Source organism: Papio anubis, chromosome 6, assembly GCF_008728515.1.
Source record: "Papio anubis isolate 15944 chromosome 6, Panubis1.0, whole genome shotgun sequence".
Taxonomy (NCBI): domain Eukaryota; kingdom Metazoa; phylum Chordata; class Mammalia; order Primates; family Cercopithecidae; genus Papio; species Papio anubis.
The window spans coordinates 109,269,049-109,290,683 of NC_044981.1; the positions used below are offsets into that span (position 1 = coordinate 109,269,049).

Here is a 21,635-nt window from a genome sequence, read left to right on the forward strand (position 1 = left end):
TTAGCAAACCTTTTGCCATGTGAGTATAGAATTTCTGGTTTGTAACTTTAGTATATTTCAATATGAAACTCAAAAATTAGTCACCTGGTCCCTTCTAGATATTAAACATCTTTAGCAAACTACCTCTCTCCACACACATATACACAAAGATCACTGTTTACTTTACACATCTCTGAATTTGCTCTGCCATGAACCCAAACATAGTAAAGACACTGGACACTACAGAAAAATAAACCATTGTCTCTCTCTTTTCTTATTTCTGTCAGGCCCTGGAAGTAGGTCTGACAAGTCAGAGGTCTGTTCCACAACCCAGAAACCATCACCTAGGAACTTGCACAAATCTCAAGATGATATAATATTAACCATTAAGTTTTAGAATTTTGCTTCACCCACTAAGAATCTGACTATAATAACTAAACATTGCCTTGTTCTCTACATAAGAGAATTTTACTTTTTTTTCAAGGAAGACTGTTATCCAACAATATGATAGATATGATAGGTTTGTTGAATGTGAATATACAGGGTCCATCTAAAGAATACTTTTATAAAGTATTTAGGGTGACCCCAAACCAACTCTACATTGTCAAGGCATTGTGGGAATATTGTGGGACCATATGATATACAAAATAGGGCATAAATGATTTTAAAAATCCCATAAAGATGTTTATAGCTACTTCTAGGGACTCACTGAATTACTTTGAGATGTAAATTCACTAGCGCTATTCTGAAAGAGTAATAGTGAGCCTTTTAAGTTCAAAGCTGGTAAGTTAAACAATTAAAGGAACATTAATAGCTAACGATTTATTCAAAATTAAGTACAGGCTGGGTGTGGTGGCTCACGCCTGTAATCCTAGCACTTTGGGAGGCGGAGGTGGGCGGACCACCTGAGGTCAGGAGTTTGAGACCAGCCTGGCCAACATGGAGAAACCCTGTTGCTACTACAAATACAAAATTAGCCAGGTGAGGTGGTGCATGCCTGTAATCCCAGCTACTCGGGAGGCTGGGGCAGGAGAATCACTTGAACTCAGGAGGTGGAGGTTGCAGTGAGCCAAGATCACGCCACTGCATTCCAGCCTGGGCAACAAGAGTGACGCTATGTCTCAAAAAAAAAAAAAAAAAAAAAAAAAGTAAAAGAAAAAATAGAAAATCATAATTAAGTATAGTACATAGAAAATATGAAATTCTATATTTCATTTTACAGTTTTTGGGGAGCAGGCTATCTTTCCGTTTTTCTCTTTTCTCTTCTCTCCCTTGAATACTGATGAAGAAACGCAAGTATTTTCCATCTAAATAAGTTTCCTGGGATGAACCTGTCTCAATGGTTTGATTAAAATCAGTTGGAGAAATATGTTTAGCCCTATTTACTAAAAGTATAGAAAAAGTCTGCTGAAGCAGTCATGTTCTAATTATCCTTCCACATTCCACTCCGGAGAAGTCTGCCTGGCTGGAGCAGTCAGGGTTTTCTAGATTCAGCCAAACAATTAATTTCCTTTCCCTCTGCTTTTCAAAGGAAAACAGCTTCTTTTAAATAAGCATGTGGGAAAAGAGAATAAAATTTTAAAATGCTACATAATTCCTTCCTGTAAATACTTTTGTAGGGTACCAAACTCACTGAGGTAATTTCCAGCTCTCCTAATGATGACAAATATTCCTAATTATGGATAAATGTACACTAAATATTTTGATGTTGATAGTCTGTGCTTTTGCAATATTTTCTGTCTGCAAATATCTTGTCTGCAAATCTCCTTTGTGCCTTACTATAAAGCCATTATACCTGTTTAAACTGCTGCTGTGTCCAGCATTTCTCTACTTGAAAAAAAAAAAATATTCATTATGGTAGGGAAATGCTCATGATCAAATGATCCTTTTCATAATTACCACATAGCTGTTTAATGACGACTGGCTCAGTGAGCCCTGAAATTCTGCATAAAGAGAAGGCATCCCCATTGCCAAAATGAACTGAAATCTATTTCTGAGTCCTATAGGATAATTGTATAAACATTTACTTTTGCAAAAAATTGGAAGACATCATGCCAGGCATATAGTAGATATTAATGAAGTTTACTGAATTGAATTATTGATCTGGTCATTACTTGATGTCAGTGGGGTTGCAGACAACTCCCTAGACCAAGTGTCCAGGTCTGTTTCGTGTTGCTATAATGGAATACTTGAGACAGTGATCGGGTTTATTTAGCTCACAGTTCCACAGACTGCGAAATTCAAGGGCATGGCCCTGCCTTCCACTGAGGGCTTTTATGCTGCATCACAACAGGGCAAAGAAGGTCAAAGGGGAAGTGGACACATGCAAAGAGACAAGGCCCGAGGAGCATCCTGGTTTTGTAAGACTCTCCCCTCTAGGGAATTTGTTTTTCCCATGAGAACGTTTCCAGTCTCCTCCGAGTGAGAACTGACTCACTACCTGGAGAACTGCACTAAGGCATTCAAGAGGGATCCACCCTCATGACCCAAACACCTCCTGCTAGGCCCCACCTCCCAGCACCACCAAGTTGGGGATCAAATTTCAATACGAGTTTTGGAGTGGACAAACTCAAACCATACCACCAAGATATACACAGGGACTGCAAGCGATCAGACTCCACAAGGTGACTTTCATTAAAGTCGCAGCTACTGAACAACAAGCTGTGGTTGTTTCCACCCATCTACTCAACTCTCAGACGGTAGGCAACATTTTCAGTCCTATAATACTATTATTACAGATTCTGGCTCATGCATAAGGGATTACACAAAAAACTGCAACCGTGAAAGAAAGTTACCAAGGGGTTACATTTGGCTTAAGCAATTAAATGAATGGCAGAATAGCCAAGTTGTCATACAAAAATTGCCCAAACAGTCATTATAAGAATTTATGGAAGTAAAGGTCCATTTTTTTATTGAGCATGCTTGTTTTAAAAGTGGGTTGTAGGAACCTTACCCTGACATCTAGTTTAAATGGGCACTCCTGCATGGAGCAATGTGTGATGAGCTAGGCAGAGGAAACATCATGCACCATCTGGGATAGGTTGGGCAGAGGAAACAATGTGGCCTATCTGTTTACTTCTGAAAAGCAACAGATCCTCAAAGGCGGCAATTAGGATCCAAGAAGAAGCATCAGCAAAAAACAAAGAACACTTTTTCTAACTTTGTTATTTGTTCAATCTGTCCTTCCTTCGCTAACTATTTACTGAGTATATACTATGTGTCAAATCTTGTTCTGGGCACTAAAGATAAAACACTGAAAAGTGAAAGCAAAGCTCTTGAGATCCTTTATTTTAGCAGGGGCTGAGGAGAATGAATAAGCAAACAAATGAATCCAAGCTGATTCAGATAGTGAAGTGTTTTAAAGACAATGAAATAAGGGGATCCAACAGAAAAGAACTCACTGGGGCAGATTAGATTGGGTGGTCAGATGAAGTCTTCTGAAAAGTGTTATTTCCGCAGACATTTATGTGATATTAAGGAGTCTACTATGCAAAGATCTGGTGCAGAGGATTCCCAGCAGAAAGAACAGCAAATACTACAAGTTATATTTCTTCAAGAAACCTAAATAAGCAGGTCTACATGGCTAAACCACAGTAGCTATGATCTACAGAAACATGGTATAAGATAACTAGTTAGGGACAATAGTATATAGAACCTTCTAGGCTGTGGTAAGAATTACAAATTGTATTTGAAGTGCAACGAAAAAAAAACTCATTTGAGCATGTTAAGAAAGGGCATGACACAACCTGATTGTTTTTAAAAGATCTTTCAGCTCTTAGGAGGGTGTTGTTTGGGGTTGTGGAGGATAGCAATGAGCAGACAGAATGGGAGACTTTTGTGGTTGCCCAGGTGAGAGATGACAATAGCTTGGACTAAGGTTGTGGCAATAGAGAATGATCAAAGTTGATGACTTGGAGATATATTTTGGAAGTGAAGAAAACATGACTAATTAATTGAGTGTGGGGATGAATGAAAGCAACAAAACAAGGATGACTTCTAAATTTTTGGAATGAACAACAGAGTAGAACAATTTGAGGAGGAACAGGTTTGGAGGGGGTAGATATCCGGAGTTCTGCTTCTGAGATGCCTGTTAACCATGATAATAATAGTATCTACCTTGTAGGGTTGTTGTGAACAACAAATACGAAATATGAGGAGAATTTAGATCTGTACCTGACATGTAGTGATTCTTCAATAAATACCAGCTATGACAATTATTCCTCAAGTGGAGATGTAAAGGTAGTGGAGGACATAAAAGAGTTCTGTTGTGAGGCCAGGACTAAAGATATAAATCTGAAAGTTATATAGGATTCAATGTTGCTCAAACCGTTTTTGGTGAAGAACTTTTATCTTTATCTACCATGGATCAATACTGCAGTGGACTAGATGTGTTTGAATCTCCAAAATTCATATGTTTGCATTCTAACCCCCAAGGTGATGATATAAAGAGGTGGAACCTTTGGAAGGTGGTTAGGTCATGAGGGTGGAGCCCTCATGAACGGGACTAGTGTCCTTATAGAAGAGACCCCAGAAAGCTCCCTTGCTCACTTCCACCACGTGAAGACACAGCAAGGAGTCAGCAGTCCATGAGCTCAGAATTGGGCCCTCATCAAATAAGGAATCTGCCTACATCTTGATCTTGGACTTCCCAGTCTCCAGAAGTGTGAGAAATCAGTTTCTGTTGCTTATAAGCCATCCAGTCTACAGTATTTTGTAATAGCAGCCTGGAAGACAAAGACAAGCACTTTTGTGAAATCCAACAAAACTGAAGGCACTTTTAAGAGCACTAGTACTCAAAGCCAAGGGAGGCTCTGGAGGAGGCCCTGAGACACATTTAACTCAAGTATCTCTGAGTGTATTAGGGTGGAGGCACAGGAGAGTTCAGTAGGCTGAAATAACACAACGCTTGCTTACATGAACACACGAGCAAGGGGAACTCACGCAGATTTACAGGTAATCTGCTTTAATTAGGTGTAAGAAAAAAAAGCCCATTCACTCCTGCAGGAACTCCCTCCTCTTCGCACAGATGTGGTATCTGAAGAGCAAGACACTGCTTCTCCACTACCTCCGCACAAATACTTGACTCTAATCATCGGAGGTACAATCTAGCGCTCGGACTGCATAAAGTATCTCAAGTTCCTTCCCTACCAAGCTGGGCTCCACTTGGGCACAGAACGATTATCAGACCTGGTAACTACCAAGCTGTTCCCTAAGGATGCTCTAGGCCCCAAGCATAAGCACCTCCGTTAATAATTCACCACTCTTGCCTTGTCATAGGCTTTTCTCACTCAAAACTCTGCTCCAGCGAGTGTTCTGGGGGCCTGAAGCAGTTGGCATGGGCTAGGCCAGAGAGCACCTGCACTGATTCTTAGGAGAAAAGGTCCTCTTTCTGGGTGAGAAAGTCAGTAAAGTACAGGACGCTTTATAAAGTCCTTCAGGCAGCAAAACTTGCTTAACTTCACACTTTCTTGACAGGCAATACCCACGCAGGCAATACCTCCTCCGGGACCCGCAGCAGGCAGGCTGCTGTGCCTGGCAGGCCGGCTCCTGGGTGCAAGGCTCTCGCGCAGCCCAGGACAGCAGCGCGCGGGCTGCGGAAGAGTGGAGTTGCAGGGACCCGGCGGAGAGCCGCTGTCACTCAGGGAAGCTCTCGGGACTCCGGGGCTCCCGCGAAGCTCCGGACGGGCGTCGCCGAAGCCGAGAGTCCCGGCCCAGCCCCTCCGCACGGTGGGCGCCTCGCCCAGGCGAGCGCGCGAGGTCGGGCGGGGCCGGGGGCCGCCCGGGGAGGGGGCGGGGACGGGACTCTCGCGGCCGCGCGCCGGGGTTGGGAAGCCGCCCCTCCGGCCGCGGCGGGCGAGGGGCTGCGCCGGCCGCGAGGCGCATGCGCGCTGCCGAGCGGCTCCCGCTCCCTCCCCGCCCACCTCTCCCTCCTCCCCCTCCCCCTCCCCTGCATCCTCGCCGCTCTCCCTCTCTCCTCGCCCGCTGGGTGCTGAAGTTGGGCGGATGGCAGCAAACCGGCTCTGCTAGAGGACCGAGCCACCCAGCCCCGCTCCCCTGGACCCATCGGCGCGCTGCCCACATCTCCAGGCGACCGGGTAAGACGCTGCCTCCAAACCGAGCGGTGCTAAGTAAATGACATCAAAATGTCTGCTTTGCACCAATGGATGGATTTTTTTCAAGGTAGGGGGGAGGTGAAGGAAGGAGGGGGCGGAGAGCGCGACCGCCCATGCCCCGGCGGGGGCGGTTGCGCGGCGCTGGGGTCTAGGCTGTGGCCGCTGCGCCCCGGGCGGGAGCGGGGGCTGCGCCGCGGGTCCGGGAAGTTGAATCCCGCGTCGCTGCCTAGACGCGGTCCGCTCGCTGCCCTCAGCTGCTGCGGGGAACCAAGCGAGTGTCCTGCCCGCCGGGAAACGCTCGGCCAGGTCCCAGAGTTCCCGCGGAGAGCCGGGCGCCTGCTGGGGGCGGCCAGGAGGGCCGGGCCGGGGGCGCGGGAGACCCCGCGGGGGCGCTAGGTGCTGCGGGTTTTGTGCGGTTGGCTGGGAATGAGGAGAATGTGCAATCAACAGTGTCCAATCGACCGATCACCTCGGGTGCTGTGTTTCCTCCTTTATGTCTCTTTACCTTTGGGAATATGCACTGCTCAGGTGGGGAAGGTGTTCGCAGAAGAGGTTGCGAAAATGAATCCTTTGAGCAGCAGTAAAATACCGGAGGGGTGTGTGTGTGTGTGTGTGTGTGTGTGTGTGTGTAGGGGGTGGGGGGTCTCTTTTGTTCCTTCCCCTCCCCTTAGTCAAAGGAAAGGGAGTCCTGGCGTGTGCAGCGCGGGGTGGATTCCACAGCCACCCAGGGGGCGAGGACGAGGAACGCCCACCAACCGCGAGCCGCTGCCCGGATGGGCGCATCGGAGCCTCCTTTGCTGTAGGTGATGATGGTCTTACCGTGATCGATGGAATCAGTTTAATCTCTGCCTCCCCGCCGGCCTCCCTGCTGTCCCTCTTCGAGTGCTGCGGCAGAGGCTGGGTGCAGACACGGCCGCTTTCTCCTCTTCTCCCTGCCTCTCTGTCTCCCTGGAAAATGCCGGAGGACTAGAGGATGGCGGAGGGACAGAGCTGGCCTCGGAAGCTGCGGGTGGGAGCTGCTCCTCGCGAGCCGGAGGCTGCTGGCACCGCGTCCGGGGCAGCCCGCGCCAGCCTCGGGAGTCCCTGGGCTCCGGGAGAGCGAGCCGGGGTCGCCTGGCCACGAAGATGCCCGCGCGCCCGCCCGGCGTACGGGACCCACCCTGCGCCCTGAGCCCAGCGCCTCGCCCGGAGCCCGGGACGCCGGCTTACCTGGGAGAACCCCTGTCGCCCAGGGACAGTTGACCCTGGCTCCTGGCATAACTCTCCTGACCTCCCCTGACCTTTCCATAAATGCTTCTTTCCTTAAGAGTCACTGTTAGATTTGTCTGGAGAACTTCACACGCTTCAGAGTTCTTTCTTTTCTTAAATTGTTTTACGGCGAGATTCTCTCCAGCGTGGGATCGCTTTCACAAATAATAAAGAGAAATCTTAGTTTGGTTCCCATCTAGAATAAGCAGTTCTGAGGCTGGGTGCCATCTGCATTTCCGGCGTTCATACATACTGGTTTTCCGGGTGATGAACCCTTCTGAAAATCATTTAACTGAAGACGTGAGAATTGATTTTTATTCGTGTAGTGGAAAATAATGCTTTCCTCCTCAATTCATAGCTGCTAGACGCTGCGTGTACGAAATAATTTGCAAACCGTGAAACATTTAAAGTACATTGTACTTGTTTCCAAAGTCTTTTGTAGTAAGAATATTATCCAAGAAATATACATTATAGCACTCCTATCTAATGAAAGGGTGGTTTAATACAAATGAATGAGAAGTTTGACCCCCTCCAGTTGTTACTATTGTTAAGCCATTTCTTCTGTTAACATGAACTAAAACAGTAATTAGCACACTCAGGGGAGACTGGATTTATTCACTAGTTTTTATAATCTTTTGAAACCTACACTTAGAGCGACCATAGGAGAGTAGTTTATTTAGTTTTAGGCAACGAGAAAATAAGCGTTTGTTATTACAAAAAGATGGGTGGTATTATTCATTAAATAAGATAAATCTCCATGGCAATGACATCTGATCTCAGAGCCACGGGCACTCATCCTTCCTCCTGAAACTAGTCTGAAAGATTAAGAAAACCGTCTAATTTACAGAACAAACAACATAAGGTGTCTGTTATGCTGATTGATTTCGACCCTTTTTGCTATAGTTCCTCAACGACTCCTTGGCGTTTAGTCCCCATGGAAGGGAATTAACAAGGACAGTTAATTTACTATCCTGTTCATTCTAAGGCAAACAGCATTTCCTTCTCAAATAGGTATCTCTTTGGTTGTAGGGCTCTTCCTCTGAGGTACTCATTTATTTGAATTCATCATGTTCAAGGTCTAAGTTCATTATCATTGCTATAAATATTTTATACTTTTGCATAATAAGAAATAATAATAAAAATAATAAACCTTCCTTAACATTTCCTACCACGAGGGCCACGGTCTTTGAAGAAAAGGAGAAATATATATTCTTACCCATTTGTTGTTCTTGTTACAGCCAAGTAAAAGTGAAAATTTTGAATCTGAATTGATCAAAATTCTGGTTGACTTACAGAGTAAAGTCTAAGAAAGAATTTACCTGTTAATCTAAAGCTGTAGAGATAATGGCCTTTGTGTCAGAAGTCCATTTGCTAAAATCATGGGCTTTCCTGGAAAAGGAAGGTAGGCACGGATGATGACGTATGACGCTAAGAGGGCTGGGAGTCCATTCAACCACATTTCTGCTGAGAATCCTGTTTCTGATACTCTCCAACTCTGCTTACTTAACACTGAAAATACTGCACTACCAAGGAGGGCAAATTGAAGGACCACTATATATCCAGAGGATGAGAATAATGCTATGTGATGTTAAAAGCATTTTATTTCACCTGATTGCTATAGTTAGAGTATAATTGTGAATGCATTGGGGAGGCTTAAAATTATATGACATTTCCAAGGGAGTGTCAGGGGTCCTCAGACAAATATATTTTTATGGAAAACCTTAAAATAATCTTTTGCTATAGGTAGCCAATAGGTAGCCAAGACTTTCAATGTGAGATTGATGGATACTCTCACCTTCCTTCTCTCCCTACCCACAGTTATCTCTGAAAAAAAGACACTTTCCTAACTTCCAAAGAAATTCATTTAGACTATTATTTCTGCTATTGTGCCAGCACCTGGCACGGTATCTGGCAAAAGCAGGTGTAAAATAATATTTCCTAAATTAATACATTTTGCAGGGTCGACATGGCTCACAAAAGTCTTCCAAGGTAAGAATTGCATTTTTAAAATCAGCACTTAACACTGTTTACCAAGTACACTAGTTGGGCTCCTGAAACTCATGTTTATGGTTCTACATCTTTGGAGGAAGCAATTTTCAGAATTGTCATTTTGAGAATATGTATGTGTTTAATACAACGTTTATGTTACTGATTTGTTTCCCAATTATAAAAGCAATATTTGCTTATTTTAGATCCCCTACAATACAAAATTACCTATTGGCAGATATGGATGTGAAGAGCACAAATTTTGGGTCAAGCTGGCCTTAGCTTGTATTGTGGCTCCTGCCTTTAACAACTTTATTGCTGTAGGCAAGTTACTAATCTGTCCTGAGCCTCAGTTTCCTCAGACATACAAGAGGGATGAAGGCAGGATGCAGGCATAAATACAATGCAGTGTATATAAAGTACTGAACATAGTGCTTGGCATGTACTGAGTGCTTATAATTATCTGAATATCTAAAGAACTGCTATTGAAAACACAGCATAGTTTACCACAAGTTTATTTCCTTTATATAAATGTACCATTGTTTTAAGAATTTGAATCATGTTGTAGAACAGGGGTCCCCAACCCCTGGGCTGTGGATGGGTACCAGCCCATGACCTGTTAGGAACCCAGCAGCACAGCAGGAGGTGAGTGACTGGTAAGTGAGCATTATCTCCTGAGCTCCTCTTCATGTCTGATCAGCAGCTGGCATTAGATTCTCATAGGAGCGTGACCCCTATTGTGAACTGCACATGCAAGGAATTGAGGTTGTGCACTCCTCATGAGAATCTAATGCCTGATGAGCTGATGTGGAACAGTTTCCTTCCAAAACTATCCCCCCACCCCCACTGCCATCCGTGGACAAATTGTCTTCCACGAAACCGGGCCCTGGTGCCAAAAAGGTGGGGATGGCTGTTTTAGAACCTCATACTTCTAAAAAAAATTAACATTCCTTTGTTGCTGTTTCTCAAGAAATTAAAATTGATATTTTTAATGCGATTTAGTGACTGCAAAATAGTTCACGTTATGGATGTCTTTATTTAGCCATTCTTTTATCTTTGGGTTTTGATCCTCATGCCTAAATTTTGTATGCATATCTCTATTGCACTTTCTCCTTTGGGCACGATGCTTAGAACAGCTAGTTCTTGCCAACATAATGCCATTCTTTAAAAAATCTTTGCTAACTTGATAGGTGAAAATAATATTTTTCAAACTTTTATTTCTTTGGCTACCAATAAGACTGATTACTTTTTGACATACTGATAAGCAGTTTTTGTCTTTGAGGATGGCTCATTCAAGTCTTTAGCCTGTGTTTCCACTGCTATTCTGGTACATTTCTCTTATTTGTTTGAGTGCTAATATTAATTTTTTAAAAGGCAACAGCAAACAAGGAAAGGAAATGCTCAGTGACAAAGGCTCCATGTGGTAAAGACACAAAGATCACTGTGGCTAAACCAGAAAGGCTGGATCAGCCAGGGTATCGGGGTTCATCACATACTGCTATACCCCCGAGTTTTCCAGACTTTACAGTTCTTTTTAGAAGTCCAGAACCAGTAAACAATTTGCTCACAAACACCTTACTATGAGAAGCTTGTGTCTGAAGAGTTCCCAGATAGTGATGGATTGTTTCTGCCAGTTGCCAATGTTATGGAAGAACTTCCGAGTTTTTCCGAGATAAAGGGGTTGAAAGGAAAGATGGGAGTACATGGAGAGCCTAGGGACATTCTTTGTGATTTCCCATCAGAATGACTCAATTAAGCTTAATTATAAAACCATGTCAGGTTAGAATCATATCTTACCTCAACTTGTGAGCTCTAGGTGAAATTTAAACATGTTAAAAGTAAGAATTTAATGTGTTACCTTAATGAGCTCTGTATCTGCGATGTTGCACATGATTCAGTGGTCTTGTAAGCTCCTGTTTTTGACTTTTAAAGTTCTGTAACTTTTGATAACTTTGTTTTCAAAAGTTTAATTATCTAGCTTGGAAAATCTACAAAGTCCTTAGGTATTAAACTATCTAGAAAGTATAAATGTTTTGTTTTGTTTTTTTGAGACAGGGTCTCACTCTGTCACCCAGGCTGGAGTGCAGTGACTCAATCATGGCTCACTGTAGCCTCAACCTCCCTGGGCTCAGGTGATCTTCCCACTGCAGGAGCTGGGACTACAGGTGTGTACCACAACGCCTGGCTAATTTTTGTATTATTTGTAGAGTTGGGGTTTCGCTGGTCTTGAACTCCTGGGCTCAAGCAATCAATCCACCCACCTCAGCCTCCCAAAGTACTAGGATTACAGGTGTGAACCACTGCGCCCAGCTGAAAGTGTAAAAGTTCATAATCATCAGTGGTACCAGTTTATCAAATACAGTAAAACCTGAGTAATTCAGAATTTATAATGATGAGAGTTCCCTTTAGGAGAAGCAGTGACCTATGGTGGAAAATAACATCTATTTCAAATAGAAATGGATTTGAATTTTTACTATTTATTAAATGTGCAGGGTTTTTCATGAAATTATAGAAGTACTTTATACTTTGTATTCTAGCATAAGTAATAAATATCTAAAATCGCTGAATTTCTTAAGCTTTGTATGTGAGATTTTTTAAAATCCCTGTGTCAGTAAATATAAGTCTATTGTAGTCAATGATTGTGGTTCACAAAGCAAATATTTACTTCCTTATCTCGGGTCACAGGCTTTTCACAGTACAGTACTGCTGATTGGCTGTTGAAATACACAGGTTATAATTCAAGAGCCATCGCATTACAGTAAAACAGACACAACCTGGGGGAAATTATGACATAAATGGAATGAGCATGTGAGTGTTTATTTCATTTTAAAAATTATCTTGACTCTTCCCAATAGTATAGTGAGTTAAATCCAGTGAAAACTCTTGTGAAAGTTGTTACTTTCTCTATTTTCCAGTCTCTATGAAAGGTAGGAGCCTATTTTTTTGGTGTATTTATGATAAGTCATGTAATCTACAGATTTTATGAGTTAATTTTGGCTCTTGGTAGACGACCCCATGTCCGCGTCCTGTTACCCTAAACTCTCCTATTTTTTCAGGATTTATTTAATCAAACTCAACAATATTTGAAAGTTTGCTATTTGAAACACAGCAATCCATATGATTGAATTCATATGAGGCAAAAAAGCTTATGGAAAATTGCTCTTAAAAGAAGGAGACTTTAAAAGCAGAGAATGTAATTTGGTGGAAAGAGCCCAGGTTTTAGATTCAAATAACCAGGGATTTAGCCTTCACTTCTTTGAGCCTTAGTATCATTATCTGTAAAACTGAAGACAATTTTAAAAAGTTAAAGGATTAAAAGAAATTATGTCTATAAAATCCTTCATATATTGGTACTCAGTATGAAAATATCAGGTATTTTACTAGAGTTAATAAATCAAAATAGATACAAGAAACATCGTGTAAACAATAAGTGCTTGAAGGGGTTTTAATTTTGTGCCAGTATTTGTCTTGACTAATTGGTCCTTGTTAATGTTTAGATTGTTCTCTATGTATTTCCTGTGTTATCCTTTCCTGACTAGTTTGTTTCACCAACCTATTTATAAACATATTTGAGCACCTACTATGTGCTAGACTCTGTGATGTTTTTGGATACAAAGATTAATTAAACATGGTCCGTTTCCACAAGGAATTCATATATAAGCTTCTTCAACTTATTTTTCTTTTATCCAGTGAGTACTGGTCATTCTAAGCTGTGAAGTCATAGCTAAATACAACATGGGAGTAATAGGCAACGATTTCCTTAGGGTTTAGCAATAGACTAATTGATCTCAAAATTTAGGAGCCTCTACCACTAATATTCAAGCAAGCTGCTAAGCAGAGACTCAGAGATAAGAAGAAAAGCAGGAAGTGGCTCTGTTTGTGGATGATTTAACAACCTCGACTGTAATATCAAAACAACAACAGACTGGAGGCTTAACCCTCTTTGTGGACCTACCTCAACACCCAATTCCTTCTCATTGAAATAAAGAAAATGTATACATACATCTGTACTATGCCTTTTCCTCCCTCACTTACAGGCTACCCTGTGTAATCATTGTAATGTAAGTTATTCTAAAACGCTGGTGTAGGGGATGAACAAAGGGGGAAGGAGAGTGAGATCCCTGCCCTTCTTCAGGGTTCACCTTTCCCATGCACTAGCAATATTTTAGAATTTTTTCCTGATACTGTTGCAGTTCCATCTTTGATTGCAATCTGTTTATAATATAGTACCTTGACCAAAAACCCAGAGTCCTCGGTTTGGATGAAAAGAAAAAAAATACATTTAATTTTGAGAAAGAAAACCATTTTCCATACCAGCTTGTTAAAATCACTAGGGCAATTTCTAAATCTAGCAGTTAGATTTGCCTGGATCTAGGAAGATTTTATATGATTTATAAGATCGGAGTGAAGACTTCAAACCCTTTCGAGAAATATGTCATGAATATATAGTTAATATGTCTAACTATGGAAATGAAAGACATTGACATTGTGAATCAATTAACTTGAAGGTGAGCTCTGCACTCCTGTCAGCCAGTACATTTAACATGCTTGTCATTAAATCTTTGACCAGGCTGTTAATAAGTAAAAATGTATGCTAATGTAAGATTTGAACCTATTTCTTTCTCAATTTATTTATACTCAGCACTACCATACAGTATTTTACCTGTGACCTGTGAGTTTAGTATGATCAAAATTCACTAGATAAAAGCAAAGGAAAACTAATATCTTTTATTGGAGCACTAAGGCATAGACATGCTATAAAGCAATACAATGACCTATATAATTTACAAACTATTATGATTAACTGATGCCGTATTGTGAATTGGAGTATTAAATACTCCAATTTAAATTGCGGTAAAACGCTTCATTGTGAACTGGAGTACTAACATTTTCCCTACATACTGTTTGGGTAAGGCTTGACATTTGATTTTCCCCACTCTTTCTTCTTCTTCTTATTGTTATTAGTATTTCTAAATAGATAAATTGAGGAGAAAGGAGTATCTTTGCTTTTTGTACATCTAATAGTTCATAGAAAAATAGATGTTTACTCTTATTTTATGTAATTTTAGGATGTTTACATAATTTTGTTGCCTGAAATTTAAAACGTATCAAGAGCTCAAACGTTCTGTCTGCCAGGAAACAAACAAACAAACAAAACCCTACTGTCTTATTTTCTTCTGGTAGTCAGGAATAAACTGCCCTGATTGTGATTTCTGTGCTAATTTATGAGAAAATAATATTGGCAAATTTGACTCAAGCTATTGGAGTCCATGTTTTCTTCATCTACTCAAGTCCAGTAACTTCAGTTTTCACTGATGAAGAAATATTTTAGACTAAGTTACTTTTAGTAAATTCAATGTCTAATGACCACCTATGTTTATATAAATGATGGATTTCGTTGAAAGTTACATTTACTTATCATTTTAAATACTCAAAACCAAGCCATAGAGAAGTCCTTCCCACACTGGAATTGTCTCCAAAATGTAATATCTTGAAAAGATGATTTTGTGTGTCAGTATATGCATATATGTGTGTTTCCCCTTTTATTTATGGGAAAGAACTGACATGATGCCTGCATAATCCTAACCAAATATTCAGGAAGAAAGGATACATGCTTGAGAATAGAGAGGGAGGCACCAGTGAGATGAGAAGGAGAGTCAAGTAAAAAGCAGGAAGGCTGGGCTCAGAAAACAAGACTATTAGTTAAAAACTCATTATATCTTAAAGTATAATATCATTCAATACGTGATTATGTAACTCTGCTATATTATGTAACCACTTCCAGTTTCGTGAATTCATGTGACCTAATCTTAAGAAGGTAATTTTTCCCAATAATTCAGTAATTTCATTGACTGAACATCTGAGTAATGCAAGTGGGGTTTCATAAGGTAGAATTCTATTAAATAAATGTTAATTCCAGGAAGGAAAAAATGTGAAGCACTTTTCTTGACCTAACATAGGTTATGTTAAATAGTTTAAAATTCTCGTAGGTGATACTGAAATTCAATCACATTGATAATCTATCCCCAAGTTTTCTTTCTAAATGCAACTATTTAAGTACATCTTATATAAAATTAATTTTATCTTTGTGGTGCAAAGAACTTTATGTCTTGTTTCAAAATACCAGCAATGAATAAATGTGTATGATAAACTTTTTCTTTTTTTTTTTTATTGAGCAACAGGGCATTGCAATGACTTAATATCTAAAATATTTATTAAGACTTTGGGGGAGTGACAAGTGAGCTTGGAAAAGCTTGTCTGCTCATTGCCACTGAGATTGTTTTTAAGAGGATGGAGATTTATGACTTAGTAGGATCACTGAATGTGGTTACTCAGTGAGGTGGCTGATTGCAACCAAAATCAACTTTGGCACTTGGTGTGCTGGCCTCTGACTATTAGCCCCAAGAGAGTTCTAGTCTGGTTAGATTTTAGGGAAAAAGAAAGAGGTTACGTGCCTGAAAGTAGAGATCAGAGGATACAGTCTAAAAAGTTATATTAGAGAGAGGTAGCAACAAAGGAAAGAGAGAAAAGTCTTTCGGTGCATTGGTAAATACAGCCTGTGTGGGTCTGAATTTCCAAGTGTTTGCATTAGATTTGCAAGTTTTCTTCAGTTTCTGCTACTCATCAGTTTTACCTCTTCTGTTTCCTGCCTCCTTTTTCTTAATTAATGTGCTGTGTAATTCAATCCTTACTCTGTACCAAAGAATAGCAAAATTAAAAAAAAAAAAAAATGGCCAAGTCTGAGGGATCCTAAAGAATAAAGAGATAAGACCTATATGTAAATTTCCGTTGTTATTATATTCTAGGAAAGAACTAAAATGCTGTGAGAAGTCAGCAGCATGAGATTAATTTTAAATGGCTAGACCAGGATCTGGCAAAAGTGTCATAGAGGTTGTGACATTTTCTCAGATTATTGAAAGATAGAATTTTGACAGACAAAGAAAGGTTTCCAGGCTCAAAGACAATGTAAATAAAGATAGATGCAGAATCAGGAAAATTAAAACCATTTTGTGCACAGTATTTCAAAAGCATACCGCACTCACAGGAAATCACTAGATGATAAGGCTAAAAAATAAGATATATACTAGCAGCTGTTAATATCAGAGTAAAAAGGTGGAATTTTCCTTGCTAGGCAGAGTGCTGCTGAAGCTGTCTGAGCAGAGGATTACCAGGTAGGAGCTGTGCTATGGGACAGGCACTTCATCAGTCCATGCAGTGGGGTGGTCAAGGGAAGTAGGAACACCACAATTTCAGCTGTCCAGGTGAGAGAAGAAGAGGCCTAAACTGAGAAACAGCAAAGGGCAGAGTCCATGGGAAGATGATGATGTGAGAAAATGTTTGAGTCAGAGCCTTCAAGACTTGGTGAACAAAAAGATCTAGAAGATGTAAGAGGAGCTATAAAGCTGTCAGGGAGCATTTTAGTCTATGAGTCTGGGAAATAAAGATGTCATAAGACATGGAAGAGTCAAACTGATGAAGAGGTTAGTGAGGAAATAAATTGAGTTCGGTCTGGGAAATAGTTTGACATAGCCATCAGAGTTCTCACAGATGTTTAGTACGCCATTGATTAAAAAGCCTCAGGGATATTGGTAGATTAAGTAGGAAGCAACAAGTATGATCTTAGGCTATGTCAGTAGAGCCATATAGCATCTAGAATGAAGTTGGCAATTGTTATGTTCTCTTCTGCATATCCAAGTCACAATTGCAATGTTATTTTGAACTTATTTTTGACACCATCGTTAGAAGTCAAGAATACAGGTGGTGAAATTAACTTACAAGACAAAATAATTTGTGTGAGACATGGTTGGAGGAATTTGTACTTTCTTAACCTGGAAGACAGTGGTTTCCCTGGAAGATATGTGTGTTTCACCATTTGGGGAAAAGCCGTGGGAAAAGATTATACATTCTAAATTGTCCCAATGATATGATGAAAATAATAAAACCACCTTGCAGAGTTGTAGAGAGATAATGTGTGCAGTGCCCCTAGAACACATTTCGTAGTCAATGTGTCTTTGCTCTTATTGTTACCTTAGGAATAGCATTAGAATCAGTGGACACGCATCATAGAGATGTTGCCATCCTATTGGAAATAACTTTTTTGGTTTTTTTTTTTGTTGAGATGGAATCTTGCTCTTGTCGCCCAGGCTGGAGTGCAATGGCATGATGTTAGCTCACTGCAACCTCCACCTCCCAGGTTCAAGCAATTCTCCTGCCCCAGCCTCCAAAGTAACTGGGATTACATGTGCCCACCATCACACCTGGCCAATTTTTTTTTTTTTTTTTTTTTTGTATTTTTAGTAGAGACAGGGTTCCACCATGTTGATCAGGCTGGTCTCAAACTCCTGACCTCAGGCGATCCACCTATCTGAGCCTCCCAAAGTGCTGGGATTATAGGCATGAGCCACCACACCTGGCCAGAAATAACTTTTAAGAGTCATAGCCAGCTGGTTAGGTAAACTGCCTTGAAAGGTAGCAAGTTTAATGTCACTGAAAAAATGTAGGGTAGACAAATACTTGACAGAGATGTCATGGAGGAAATTTAATGACTGGGAGGCTGAATGAACTACAAGGCCTCATTCTAACTCTGAGGTCCAGATGGTACCAGAGAATTTGGACTGCAAACCCAAGAGAATGAATAGAGCTAGAAATAAAACTTGAAAGTCTTTTACGTCCAGGTAACAATAGTAGAAAAGTGCCAAAGGAAAAAGAGAAGAGAGCTGGTGAGCCTAGAATTCTGGAGCATATTTGCATGAATGGACATGTGGAAAAAGAAGGAAACTAAATATACACATATGCATACATGTATACATGCGTATATTCATGTATATACACATTCATACATAAGATGGTCAGAATAAAAATGTGTTATAAAGAGAATGAAGACACTGTAATATGCCATAAAACCAAGAATGTGGAAATTTTTTAGCCAGTTTTATTCATATGTATATTAATCCTACACCAAAGATTAGAAAAAGTTTAAGAAAGGAGATCAGCTGAGTTATGTCATGTGGAGAAAGGGTGAGTAACATCAAGACCAGGATGACACATCAGATTTTGCAATGAGGAAGTTACTTGTGTTTGTCTAGAAACTACTTGTGATTAATGATTTATATATCATCTATTTCCAAAAAGTTTGAGGCAGCTTAAATAAAAGCACTTTCACACAAGGCAGTAAAAATAAAACAAAATAAAGATAAGAAACCACCAAGAGAAATAAATGGAGGAAATAGTGAATGTACCACAAAACCTGGATAAGATCGTTATTGTAATAGGAGCACTACCTTTTAGCTATGTGGTTCCTGGCAGCCAAAATAAGAGGGTAACAGGAAAGATTATCTATAATTCATTGGTTAAGGAAGGAAAACAGACCTTTAGGAGAATTTTTGTTTCCTGGCACTAAATTCCATGAAGAGTATATCCCATGCATTCTTAGATAAGAGGCTGTGACATGTTAGACAATGTGATCAACAGTGGTTCTGCTGAAGATGCAGGTTTGCTTTAAATTGCTATTTCTTCTTTAAGGCCTTGAAGGTCAAGTGTGCAATATTAAGATGAGGCTGGTAAAAGCCAATAAGGCAGTAATATTTCTTGTGGGCATAGACCAGGTGGGTGTCTGAATACTCCTGGGTGTGAAAAATCAGCATAAGAGAGCATTAGAGAAGAGGACATCTCAGAGAAGAAATGCAAGGATAGTACCATGAACGTGAGGAGAGAGACCACCAAGTGTCCTGCAACCTCCTTTCCTTGGCACTTGCCACTCCCTCTGCCTAACAAGCTGTTCCCCAGTCTTTCTCATCATTCAAGTTTCCATTCAAATGTCACTACTTCAAAGAGACTCTAAGAACTGTCTTCTTAATGTGGTCCCTTCTTCATCCCTCCTCATATCTGTCACTTATCTCTAACAATAATCCGTTTTATTTAATAGTATTTAGTGCTCTGTTAAATTATTTTATTTGTTATTAGTCTCCCTTATTCCAGAAACTGGAATGTAAGCTAGTACACCAAGCAGTGCCAGTGATTGATATGTTGAAGGAATTAATATTTTATGAATAGGAAAGAACTCAGCTCGGTACTGATGTGATAATAAATAGGATGGTAGTATTGGGCATGGAGTAAATTCTTCCTAAAATGTTAGCTGAGAAGAGGATGATAATTATGATAAGGACATAATTTTGTCCTGGGAATATCAAGAACATTGGGGCTTGAAGGAAGAGCACATATTCTCTGTATACATTTCTGTCCACTCACAAAGTGCAGGAGTACTAATGTTAATGGTACTAATATGAATTGATCATGATTATAAGGGGTGGAGCCTAAGTGGGAAGAGTACAAAGAGTCCTATATCATGGCAAACCCCCTTTCCTCTCATATTGGATGAGATTGTTTGATAGTGCCTGATATGGTTAGGCTTTGTCCCCATCCAAATTTCATCTTGATTTGTAATTCCCATAATCCCCACGTGTCTAGGTAGAGACCTGGTGGGAAGTGATTGGATCATGGGGGCAGTTTTCCCTATGCTGTTTTCATGATAGTGAATGAGTTCTCACAGATCTAATGGTTTCATGAGAGGTTCTACCCCTTTTGCTCACATTCTTCTGTCTCCTGCCGCCATGTGAGAAAGTCCAAGCTTGCTTCGCCTTCACCTTCCGCCATGATTGTAAGTTTCTTGAGGCCTCCCCAGCCATGCAGAACTGTGAGTCAATTACATTTCTTTCCTTTATAAATTACCTAGTCTCGGGTATTTCTTTTTTTTATTCTTTTTTAAAAAATTATTATACTTTAAGTTCTGGGATACATGTGCAGAACATGCAGGTTTGTTACACAGGTATACACTTGACATGGTGATTTGCTGCACCATCAACCAGTTATCTACATTAGGTATTTCTCCTAATGCTATCCCTCCGCTAGTCCCCCACCCCCTGACAGGCCTTGGTGTGTGATGTTCCACTTCCAGTGTCCATGTGTTCTCCTTGTTCAACTCCCACATATGAGTGAGAACATGCAGTGTTTGGTTTTCTGTTCCTGTGTTAGTTTGCTGAGAATGATGGTTTCCAGCTTCATCCATGTCCCTGCAAAGGACATGAACTCATCCTTTTTTATGGCTGCTTCGTATTCCTTGGTGTATATGTGACACATTTATTTTATCCAGTCTGTCATTCATGGGCATTTGGGTTGGTTCCAAGTCTTTGCTATTGTGAACAGTGCTGCAATAAACATACATATGCGTGTGTCTTTATAGTAGAATGATTTATAATCCTTTCAGTATATACCCAGTAATGGGACTGCTGGGTCAAATGGTATTTCTGGTTCTAGTTCCTTGAGGAATCGCCACACTGTCTTCTGCAATGGTTGAACTAATTTACACTCCCACCAACAGTGTTCCTATTTCTCCACATCCTCTCCAGCATCCGTTGTTTCCTGACTTTTTAATGATTGCCATTCTAACTGGCGTGAGATGGTATCTCATTGTGGTTCTGATTTGCATTTCTCTAATGACCAGTGACAATGAGCTTTTTTTTCATATGTTTGTTGGCTGCATAAATGTCTTCTTTTGAGAAGTGTCTGTTCATATATTTCACCCACTTTTTGACGGGATTTTTTTTTTCTTGTAAATTTGTTTAAGTTCCTTGTAGATTCTGGATATTAGCCCTTTGTCAGATAGATAGATTGTAAACATTTTCCCCCTTTCTGTAGGTTGCTTGTTCACTCTGATGATAGTTTCTTTTGCTGTGCAGAAGCTCTTTAGTTTAATTAGATTCCATTTGTCAATTTTGGCTTTTATTGCCATTGCTGTTGATGTTTTACTCCTGAAGTTTTTGCCCATGCCTGTATCCTGAATGGTATTGTCTAGGTTTTCTTCTAGGGTTTTTACAGATTTAGGTTTTATGTTTATGTCTTTCATCCATCTTTAGTTAATTTTTGTATAAAGTGTAGGGAAGGGATCCAGTTTCAGTTTTCTGCATATGGCTAGCCAGTTTTCCCAACACCATTTATTAAACAGGAAATCCTTTCCCCATTGTTTGTTTTTCTCAGGTTTGTCAAAGATCAGATGTTTGTAGATGTGGCGTTATTTCTGAGGCCTCTATTCCATTCCATTGGTCTATATATCTGCTTTGGTAGCAGTACAATGCTGTTTTTGTTACAGTAGCCTTGTATAGTTTGAAGTCAGGTAGTGTGATGCCTCCAGCTTTGTTCTTTTTGCTTAGGGTTGTCTTGGCTATATGGGCTCTTTTTTGGTTCCATATGAAATTTAAAGTAGTTTTTCTAATTCTGTGAAGAAAGTCAGTGGTAGCTTGATGGGAATAGCAT

General features: G+C 40.5%; 1 protein-coding gene across 1 annotated transcript in view; it reads left to right on the top strand.

Annotated features, from left to right (window-relative positions):
* The first annotated feature begins 5,924 nt into the window (after nt 1-5,924).
* The window catches only part of RGS17 (regulator of G protein signaling 17), a 120,025-nt gene continuing 104,314 nt past the window's right edge, over nt 5,925-21,635 (top strand). Inside the window, exon 1 of the mRNA XM_003898023.3 lies at nt 5,925-6,074. The gene's annotated coding sequence lies outside the window, so the exon portion shown is untranslated. The remainder of the gene's footprint in view (nt 6,075-21,635) is intronic.